This window comes from Siphateles boraxobius, unplaced genomic scaffold (assembly GCF_051911475.1).
Source record: "Siphateles boraxobius isolate OS27281-9 unplaced genomic scaffold, OSU_SipBor_1 6, whole genome shotgun sequence".
Classification (NCBI taxonomy): domain Eukaryota; kingdom Metazoa; phylum Chordata; class Actinopteri; order Cypriniformes; family Leuciscidae; genus Siphateles; species Siphateles boraxobius.
The window spans coordinates 9,803,964-9,814,463 of record NW_027509186.1 but is presented as its reverse complement, the minus strand read 5'-3'; positions in this window follow the sequence as shown (position 1 = coordinate 9,814,463).

Here is a 10,500-nt window from a genome sequence, read left to right as displayed (position 1 = left end):
GGTTGTGCCTATGGGCTCAGTTACAGCCTCTGCAATGATCGAGTCCCTGGAGCAGCTCTTTTCCCGTTGTGGCATTCCGCGGGCCATTACCACAGACAATGGGCCACAGTTCATCTCCAGTGAGTTTTCATCCTACCTGTCGGCCTAGGGAATAGTCCACATACGTACTGCCTATTACCATCCTCAAGCTAATGGTGGCGTAGAAAGGTTTAGCCAAAGTCTGAAGAATGGCATACGTGCACACCTTGCCCAAGGTTTTCCATTTAAAGCTTCTCTCTCCCAAACACTCTTGCATTATCGCGCCACCCAGCATGCCACTACGGGAGTTTCCCCTGCCAGTCTCATGCTTGGCAGGGAACTAGAATTACCTTTGACTAGGCTCCGTCCGCCTCATAAGCTCCCAGGGAACACTTCTGCCCGGGCACAGGTTCATCAACGTCAGCGCAACATGAGAGCAAGATATGACCGCAAGCATCGTGCTCGGGCTACCCAGATACGAGCACAGGATTGGGTAAGAGCCCGTAGGCCACACCGTAGCAATAAACTGGGCTCTTTTCTGTCCGAGCCCCTCCAGGTCAAACGGCAGTTAGGGCCAGTCACTTTTGAGCTTGCTAATGGGTCTCGTTGGCATGCCAGTTGTCTTCGAAGAGTGCCCGCACCTTCCATTAGGGATGAATGCCTGAACCGATCTGGGGTCATGGACTCCATTCTGGCCCCACCGAATCTGGATCCTGATGAAGTCATCAGGCAGGAAGGGGGAACTGATCACTGTCAAAGCTCGCAATCTACTGATGCCCCTGCGTCAACTCGTCCTGTGAGGGCGAGGGCACGTCCTGCACACTTCCAGGACTTTGAGGCTATATTTCATACTTAAGCTTGGTGGGAGGGGGAAAAATGTTGTGGTTGTTAACCAGTTCTTCATTGTTATCTGTTGTCGTAATACCGTTGTAAAGTCATGTTTGTGCGCATGCCTGGGGGCCTGCCATGTTCTGTGACTGGCAAAGTAAAAAGAGTAAACAAGTAGCGTTTATACCCAAGCACTGCTCGTGTGTGTGTGTGTGTCTTTTCCTGAACATAACAGAAGGTATTTATAATTCACCTTAAGCTACGATAAAATCATAGTCATTCCAATGTGACATGGGCAAATGGACACACAAAAAAAAACACATCGAATATATCTGGTTAAATGTCTTTTAAAGAAAAGAAGTTCCTTTTCGCTTTGGAATCCACTTCCTTTGGGACATTCCGATCAGTCATAAAATGTCTTGTAAGCGGACACCACGCTCTGTCCTGAGTGTGGTCTTCACGGGTGGGGGAATGTGTGTGTGTGTGTGTGTGTGTGTGTGTGTGTGTGTGTGTGTGTGTGTGTGTGTGTGTGTGTGTGTGTGTGTGTGTGTGTGTGTGTGTGTGTGTGTGTGTGTGTGTGTGTGTGTGTGTGTGTGTGTGTGTGTGTGTGTGTGTTTGGGTTAATTTACATTCAGAGATTTTTGGTCTTTAGCAGAATGTATTTAGTTATTCAGATTCACCCACTTAGCCCAGTCCTTACATCGGAAAAGATGGTGGGAAAGGTCCGCAACCCTTTACTGAAGTCCGATGGGGAAAAAATCAAGCAATGTGCGAAGGAATGGCTCAAAACGTTGGACACTACGGAGGTAGCTATTGATCCCATTCTGCAGGTAAGTTACTTTCATAACATATGAATAATTTTTCATTATTTTTTGGGTGATGCTAATTTACAAACTTTTGTCACATCAGAATCTCGATAAAAACATTGACATGATGAGAGACGTTGTCCTCCGTTACTTGATCTGTTATCTAGCATGACCTCATCCAAGAGTACATTGTAAGTGACTAGAATTATTCTATATATTTATGGTGTTTTGAGAAATGTATTTGTACATTGTTTTTATTTATAAAAATAGAAATGCAACTTAAACAATAATCTTTTTTTCCAATTAAATTATATAAAGCTAATGTGAAAATATTTAACACAAAATAGATTTTTGTCAGCCACTATATGAAAAAAAGGTAACACTTTATTTTAATGGTCCACTTTAGACATTCTACTGACTATAGGTAAATGCAACTATGTTAACTTAATCTATCAACCCTAACCTAGCAGTCTACTAATACTCTGAGTTAGTTGACATGTAGTTACTTACAGTTAGTAGAATGTCTATAGTGGACCATCGAAATAAAGTGTTACCTTTTTTCATATAGTGGCTGACAAAAATCTATTTTGTGTTAAATATTTTTTAATATATTAATTAAATATAATTTAATAAATCTCCAGTAAAAAAAAAAATCTCAGATTTCGATTTAAGCAAAAAAAAAAAAAGTTATGTCTGATTTTGTCCAAAACCTACTTTTGCGAACTAGTCCCTGGTTTTTCGCCCGATCGGAACCAAACCAGTCTAGGCTTATTCTCTGGACTCTCTAGATCAATAATTATCAAAAAAAGAAATTGAAATTTTGCAATTGGGTGGCTGTAACAGGGTCATTTAGAAAAGGGGCGGGGCAAAATACAGTCAAAAGCTTATAAATCATAAATAAAAACTAAGAAATTCACAAAAATTGATGAGCATATGTGTCAACATGGTGAAGAAGCATGCAAAGTTTCATGGAGACCGGACAATAGGTGGCGCTATAACTGTCAAAAAGGTCTCATTATTATTAGGTGTTCAAGCAGGAAGTGCTGAAAACCTTTTGTAATTGCTATTTGAAAAAAAAATTCCCCTAAAACACATCGTGCAGCCCAAACCGTAAGGCCTAGAGACTTGAAACTCGGCCAGATGGTAGGCCACACTTTTGGGGAGAACCTATCAGAGTATGACCTCGATTGGCCCATAGGTGGCGCAACCAAAAGTACTAAATTGCTCATAACTCATAGACCATTGGTCCTAGCCTCAAGCTTTTTACACCACTGTGATCATTGGCTCAAGACGGACAATATGTATCTCCGATTTCGATTTAAGAAAATGGGCGTGTCAAAATACACTCAAAAGCCTATAAATCATAAATAAAAAATCAGAACTTCACAAAAAAAGCTGTTAAAAAGTTCAAAACCATGTATTTCCTATGGTAAATTGACTGTATTAGCTGTAAATGGTCTTTTCCATCTACGATCATATAATGTTCATATCATAATGCTCAAAACCATCATAAATCATTCTAGAATGTGGTATATCATGGTAAATCATCCTATAACATGGTAAATCATGCTAGAATCATATTAAATCATACTAAAATGTGTTCAATTGTTGTAAACCATGCTAGAGCAGGGTAAATCATGGTGAATCATACTAGAACTTGGTATATCATGGTAAACTATGGTAAATAATGCTAGATTCATGGTAAATCATACTGGAACATGGTAAATCATGAAAAATCACTAAAATTTGGTATATCATGGTAAATCATGCTACCATGATATATAAAACAAGGTATATTCCATCTATGATGTCAGTGGTTAAATGCTTGCTACATGAAACTTAATGTCTTTTGATGCTTTTGCGCTTAAATGCCTTAACTGCTTGAACACCGATAAATGCTGCTTGCAGCTTTAATTTTATATGTTTTGCTACAAGTTATTAACAAGTTTTAGTCAAGAATGTGACTTTTCCAACAGAAATTTGTATGCACATGTTTTTGTGTAACAAAATGATCTTTCTCAATGACATGGAAAATGTTAGCATTTTATTGCTTTTATTTTTCATATCTTAAAACTGCTGTCTTACATTTTATATAGATTTGTTTTATTTGTGCAAAAAATACAGAATAAAAGCATGTTTGATAACAAAAAGTGCATTATGTATTCATTATTATCTTAACCTGAAAAAGGCAGTAAATGTTATAATTAAGTAAATTTCATTAATACAAATGAGCAAATTCTGCTTGATTTATTTGTGAGACAACTTAAATTAAAAAAGCACATTCCACTAATAATATTAAATTCATCATGTGCCATAGACTAAATAATTTAGGAAATTTTACTTAATTTATTCGGGTAGATTTCACTAAAAAAATTAACTTTAAAATCTACTTAAATATAATACGTGTAATATTGTTACCATATTTTTTTTAAGTAGATAGCATGTAATATTTTTTACAGTGTACATGTAGTGCAGTTACTGCTCGGGTATGCAAATTGACAATTCACAATTAAATGTGTTATTTTGAAAAGTGTTTTTTTATATGTATTATATTTTGGCTTAATTCTATCTGTTATTCAGATTTTACCTCAAATATTACCTTTGAATTGGAACAACATAATGAGAAGTAATTGGGATTTTAATGCTACAGTATAAGTTTTCTTGATAATCTTATCATGTTTACTGTGCCTAGATAGCAACTTCAGGTATTTCACACATTTCAAACTGGTTTATTTTGTACTTTAAGTGGTAATTCGGCATTTTTGGGTTTATATGATAAACAGGTTTGAAAGTGAAAAATTCCCTATGTTTCCCCTTTTTATACAAAATGGCCACCTTTAGCATAATTTTTCTCAAAAACTGCAAGGTTGTGTGCAGAGAAATTTTTCCTGAGGAATCTCTATATATTTCTGATGTTAAATATAAAAAAAGTAGGTAGTGCCCCACTTGGTGGAACGAAACCCTATTTCTAGGCCTCTTTTAGGCTACCGACAGCGGCCTATTTTATTTAACCGAAATTGAAAGAGCAGTACAGATAAAGACCAAGTTATTTTACTTGTTGAAATTTCAACTACGCCCCCCTTGGGAATTTCACCCATGTAAATGTTAACAATACCCTAAAATTGGTACTAGGTCACACATATTCGACTCTCTTATAAAAGACGGTATGCAAGGTATGAAAAGTAGATAGTATATCATATATAGTATGATAGTTTCCATTGTCATTAATAGTTACAAAAACTTTAAAAAGCTATTTATTTTAAAAGAGAAAAGAGATCTTTCTTCTTCAAAATACCTTAACTGATAAATGTGCCGTTTCTGACAACTCTCGGTTACAAATAGCACTACAATAACAATAACCAAAAAGGGGGGAAAAATGCAATAGAAAGAAACAGTATTTTACAGAAACTGAAATTTATACAACTCACAAAAACAAAACAAAAACAGTACAGAAAGTATGCCAAATCGCAGGGCTAAAAAAAATCCCACACTGACCCACATAGCAACATTTTCATGGCCCAGATCCGGCCCACATCTGGCACATGTGGAAAGATGATCTGGCCCACATGCAGCGTTGAATGATGGCCCTTGGGTGGCTCAGTTCTCTTTGCCAGATCTGGGCCACAAGCAGGCCATAGCAATGCCACAATACCACATGTCAGCCAAGAGCAAAGTAATAAACCAGAACTGGACCTTTTCTGAGCCACAAAATCTGTGTATATTAAATATAGAGTCACCTCAGCCTTAATATGCCTGTTAACAAGCAAAATCACTGAAGGAAAAAAGAGAACAGAAAAAGAGACAAGCAGAAACACAAGAACTACAACTGACTTCCAGCCACAGCCTTGAAATCAAAAAAGATTAAATCAACTGAAGATAAAATACATTAAATCTTTGAAGATCTCAGCATAGTATTAAACAACTCCACAAACAGCTTCACTTATTACTAACCAGATTGGTGTTATTTCTGTCAGACGTCAGAAGGTTGTATTGAGAATTATCAAGGGTTTAACTTTAATGTTTCATTTGAAGTCACCATAACAGTGATTAGTGTTTCCACTAGTTAATTTTGTTTCTGTTTCTTATTTTGTAGTTTTTTCCACTTTATTTAAATCTGGTAAGGCCCATATGAAGACCATAAACACCTGCAATACTCAAATCATTGTTATGGCAAGTAGTTTAATTTTTGCCCTGATTGCATTTAATGTCATACAGAATAAGAAAAAACACAGCACTAACAGCTGAAAGGCAGTTCCCTTTCAGTCGATAACGTCGGACGTAGTCGACGCGTCAGAGAGCCAATGTTCTTCGAGTACTATTGAACGAGCCAATGGAATTGGCAGGGTGATTCGCGATGCGGGTATAAATACGTAAGTGGATGCACGCACTAGTTGCCTTTCGCTTCGGAGCCGATCGTTTGATGTCTCTGAAGAGTGCTGTTGTCTACAACGAGTGAGTGTGTCTTTGTTCTTCTAGAAACTCTCCCAGTGCTGGTAGTTCTACAGCGCGAGTGCAGCGGTGATCGCGAGCTTTGAGCTCTCAACTGCTGTTTTAAAAGCAACAAATTTCTAAGGGTTTGTATGTGTTAACGGCTGGTTAGAGGGCAGAAAAGTGAGTGCTTCACTGTTTCAGTTCACTGATCAGTGCTGCCGTGGTCATTCCCCTGTGTGCTCCGGCACTGGTGATGGGTCCTATTTCCTGAAAGAGCAACATGGGTGCGTTTGCGTTTTTTTTAAGACGTAATTCCATCCGTGCGTTTCTGGATGCGGTCGTTCCCTTTTCGTCTCTGGTGGTCACAATTGTTGCATCATGTATTGAGCTATGTTTATGTATATATAAATATGTGTGTATATATATTTATATGTTCAGCACGCTGGGGCAGCTTTTGTGGACAGCTCATGTTCTCATTGCGGGAATATGACTGTCGCGGTGTTGAGATCGAGACTCGCCTTCGTCCGCGAAGCCGATGGAATTCCTGTTGAGCATCCTGGTCCCTCTGTAATGGATCAATCAGCTGTTTCATTGGGGGTTCCCCCAGAGGATAAGATATCGATAGCAGCATCGGAGGGTGAGCTGGCCTCTGGAGATGACGACTCGGCTGTGTTATCTCCCTCTGGGAGTGCAACATTGCCCTGAGCCAAATCCAGAAATGTGAGCTATGCTGAAAGAGGCCCCCGAGGCTGCCGGGCTCGAGTGGAACCTCCACTGTGTCCCTTTAAGTCTCGATAGGAGGTTTGGTATCTCGGGGATCCTCTTCCCCCCCAAGGCCTGTGAGTTCTCGTCCATTCCGACAGGCAGACTTTACAAAGCCTTTGGGCAAGCCGCTTCCTCTTGCGTGCCATGGCGCTGCCAGCGACTGCCAGCATCTCTAGACAGTTTATGTGTAGAAGCCTTTCCCGTTCTGACCACTGGCCAAAGCCGCGGCGCGGAGCTACAGCGGGCTGAAGTGCAGGCTCTGAGAATGATGCCAGGCGAGTCCTCAGAGTCACCATAGGCAATAGCTCACAATGAGGGCATCCGCCGTCGATGAGAGCGAGAGCCGCATGATCCTCACCCAGGCAGGAAACGCAGATGACGGTCCCCGTCGCTGAGTGTGGCTTGGCACGAGCCGCAGGACCTTTGCATCTTTAAAAAGACGCAGCTATTTTAGGAGAGAGAGATAAACAGTGAGAGTGTGAGTCACAGCGGCGAACACACACTCTAGCAATAAAGGATATAGACGCCGGAAAGCATAGCAGGTACGGCGGCTGAAGGCGGCGAGTTGAAGGCCAGCGGCTTCAGGCTCGAAGGCTCGTCCCGCAGAAGGCTTTCTGTCAATGGCGCGGCTTCTCACTCCGGATCCAGCGATGCAGTAGTGCTTGAAAATCACTAAAAATCAGAGATGAAAATCAGTTTGTATCAGCCTGTCGAGTGTATTTATAGGCCAAGGCCACGCCTATTCTGGCGGGACGTGACGAAATGGGCGCGAAGCGCCCCCATTTGGGTATCACGTCGCGCAGGGCCTCCCTCAATAGGCTGCTGCTGTTGCCGCAGGCCAGCCAATAGGCGCGCGAGTCGTCTTATCTGCACGCTTCCGCACAGCGTTTTACATTAATTCAAAATTAAGGATCATTTTTGGCTTCAATATCTCGTGGAAAAGAGGTTTTCCCCATAGCGTAAGATATTACGCAGTACGAGAGATACTCTCGTAAGAGAACCTCAATACAGCCCCCTCACCAGCTGTAGACCATAGCACAGTCCCCGACAATCAGTTAGACTTCGACTCTGACTTCCAGTCAAACTAAAAGCTGTTCATTATTTTATCATTTAATTGTCATTTATTTATGTATTTAATTAATTTGTTATTTTAAACTAAATAACATAATTACAAAGAATTGACGTTGTGCTGTAGTTTGGAATCACATTACGCACACAGCAAAAACTTCAGTGTTAAATAAACACTCTCCTGGGAGTTTATTTGGCTCCACAATCAAGAGTGTTAATATACAGTTGTTAAATGAATACTGAAGCAGTTTTAAAGTTAATAACCCTAACCCTAAAGCATAAGATTAGGCTTTTTCAAAATAATCAAAAGAATTTCTTAAAAGTTGTTCTGAAAAAGAAAAAAAACATTCTAAAAAATCTTTCATGAAGGTACACATAGACATCAAGAATCAGCATATGAATCTCAGTAATGGTGACAAACAGCATATTCAGATATACAGATCACCTCTGAAAATTAGAAAACAAGCGACTAAAAAGTCACATAAAAACAGCAGAAATAAAAGAAAATTATAAGAATAAAGGAAATTACTAAAACAATTCAGATCCTAATTTATTCATACCTCAATGCATGATGGGAGCCATGAATGAAAAAAAATCAAAATGTATCAAAAAAACGTTTAAGAAATCCTTTTGATTACTTTGAAAATGCTAAAAATATACGCTGTCTCTTGGTTACACGATCGTTGGTCGCTGTCACTGTTCAACGGTTGGTTAGCAGGGATCTGGGTAAAGTCTTCAGTCAGAGGGCATTCTAGGTGGTCATTGGCTTCAGGTCTCATGCCTAGTCATAGGAAGTCTGACTTGTCCCCCTCATCTTCTTGGCAGAGCCTATCCTGGAAGAATTCCTTTAGTATCCCCAAGATCTCTACTGAGTCAGACGTAAGAGCATTGTTCTGCTCTGATGAGAGTTCGGACTTGTGTTGTGGGGTACTTGTGCACCACCTACCATCAGTTCGGAACGATGATCAGAGAGCAGCTTTTTGCTTGGCATAAGCCTTAAGGGCTAAGTCCCTAAGCTGTTGAGTGGACATACTGTGTGGGCAGACAAGTACCCCTATATGGTGGCTCACTGCAGGATGCAGATTCCGGAGGAACAGAGTTCTGAAGTCCTCCTCCATTCCAGGCTCGTTCCGTGCTCTGAAGTAGGCCAGTCGAAGTCATTAGTGGTAGGCTTGTGGTGTTTTCTGCCGGCCCTGTTTGAGTTCATGGTAGCAATCAGTATTTCGTTCTGACTCTGGGTCAGAAAACTCCCTAATCAAGGCCTGCTGGTAATCCAATCTGACAGTTTCTGACTGCCGATCAAGGAAGCTTTGTGCTTCACGGCTGGATGTGATTCTTAACAAATACAGTCTGTCTCGTGTGGTAAGCTTGGCCATAGCCTGTAAGTGAAAGTCAATGTCTTGCAGGTAGGTGTGCAGGTCATTAGCACGTGATTCTCAATAATGGTTTCATCCTTCATGCCGCAATGCATTCTGGGAGCCACTGATGAGTTTTGTTAGATGCGCTCAGAATGCATTGCGCCATGAAGCATGTCACTGTTATTGAGATTCACGCGCTGATTCTTGAGGTTTGAGTTTGTCTCAATGAAGTTACTTACTGTACACCGATTTTTTTTATTTTAATGAAATACTCTAGATTTTCTGATTAAAATGCTGTAGGATCTTATTCTACAGAAATTCTGGATTATTATGATAATGAAAAATTGATACGAGTGACTAGTCCCTGAATGAAATCAGGCCACTACATCATGATGATATCTTTATTATCAACAAGTAGCCAACATACTTTATCATATTTCCTCTTGCTATAAGAAACTCTTACAGCAGCCAGAGAAAAACTAACATCAAATAGTCAAGGCCAAAGAGCCCAACTAAAGAAAACACTGACCTCCACAATGGTCAGTGGCGGTCTTAACATAGAGGCATAGGTAGGCGGCTGCTTGGGGCCCCCTAACAGCGGTCATAGTAGGGGGGCCCCCAACCAACCTAAAAAAATATATATACAGAAAAGAAAAAACATGGAAAAGCCTTTTATCATCGTGAATGCTTCAAAAGCATAGTAAATGTTATTAATATTCTTAAGAAATATGTTGAAATGTTGAAGTAGTAGTTAAAATGTCCAGTTCATGGTTATCTGTCCCTACACATAACACTCCTTACTTTCTCAATGAAATGGACTAGTCCCTAACGGTGCGCGCCGAGGCGCGAAGCGGCGAAAGATAAACAAAATGACACGAGGACTGGGAAGTACACAACGAAGCACGACGAATCTAAACGCGAAAATGAAACGAAGTTACCCAAGCCGCTCAAATAAAAGAAAAAAGACAACGATATGTATTTGGCAACGCTGCCAAAAAATGACTAACTTTTTTACGCCTTCTGTTAGGGATACATGCCGCTACAGCAGCTGCAGTTAGATGTGTAGTGACGCTAGGTGAGGATAACGTGTATAACGTTACATCCTACAGAAAGGGCAAAAGTAAATATGACATTTATTATGGGTTTATGTGATGATTGTTTGAAGTTCACGTAAATTAAAAGTTGTTATATATATTTTTGAAAGCCTAATAAATGTTAATTTTTCA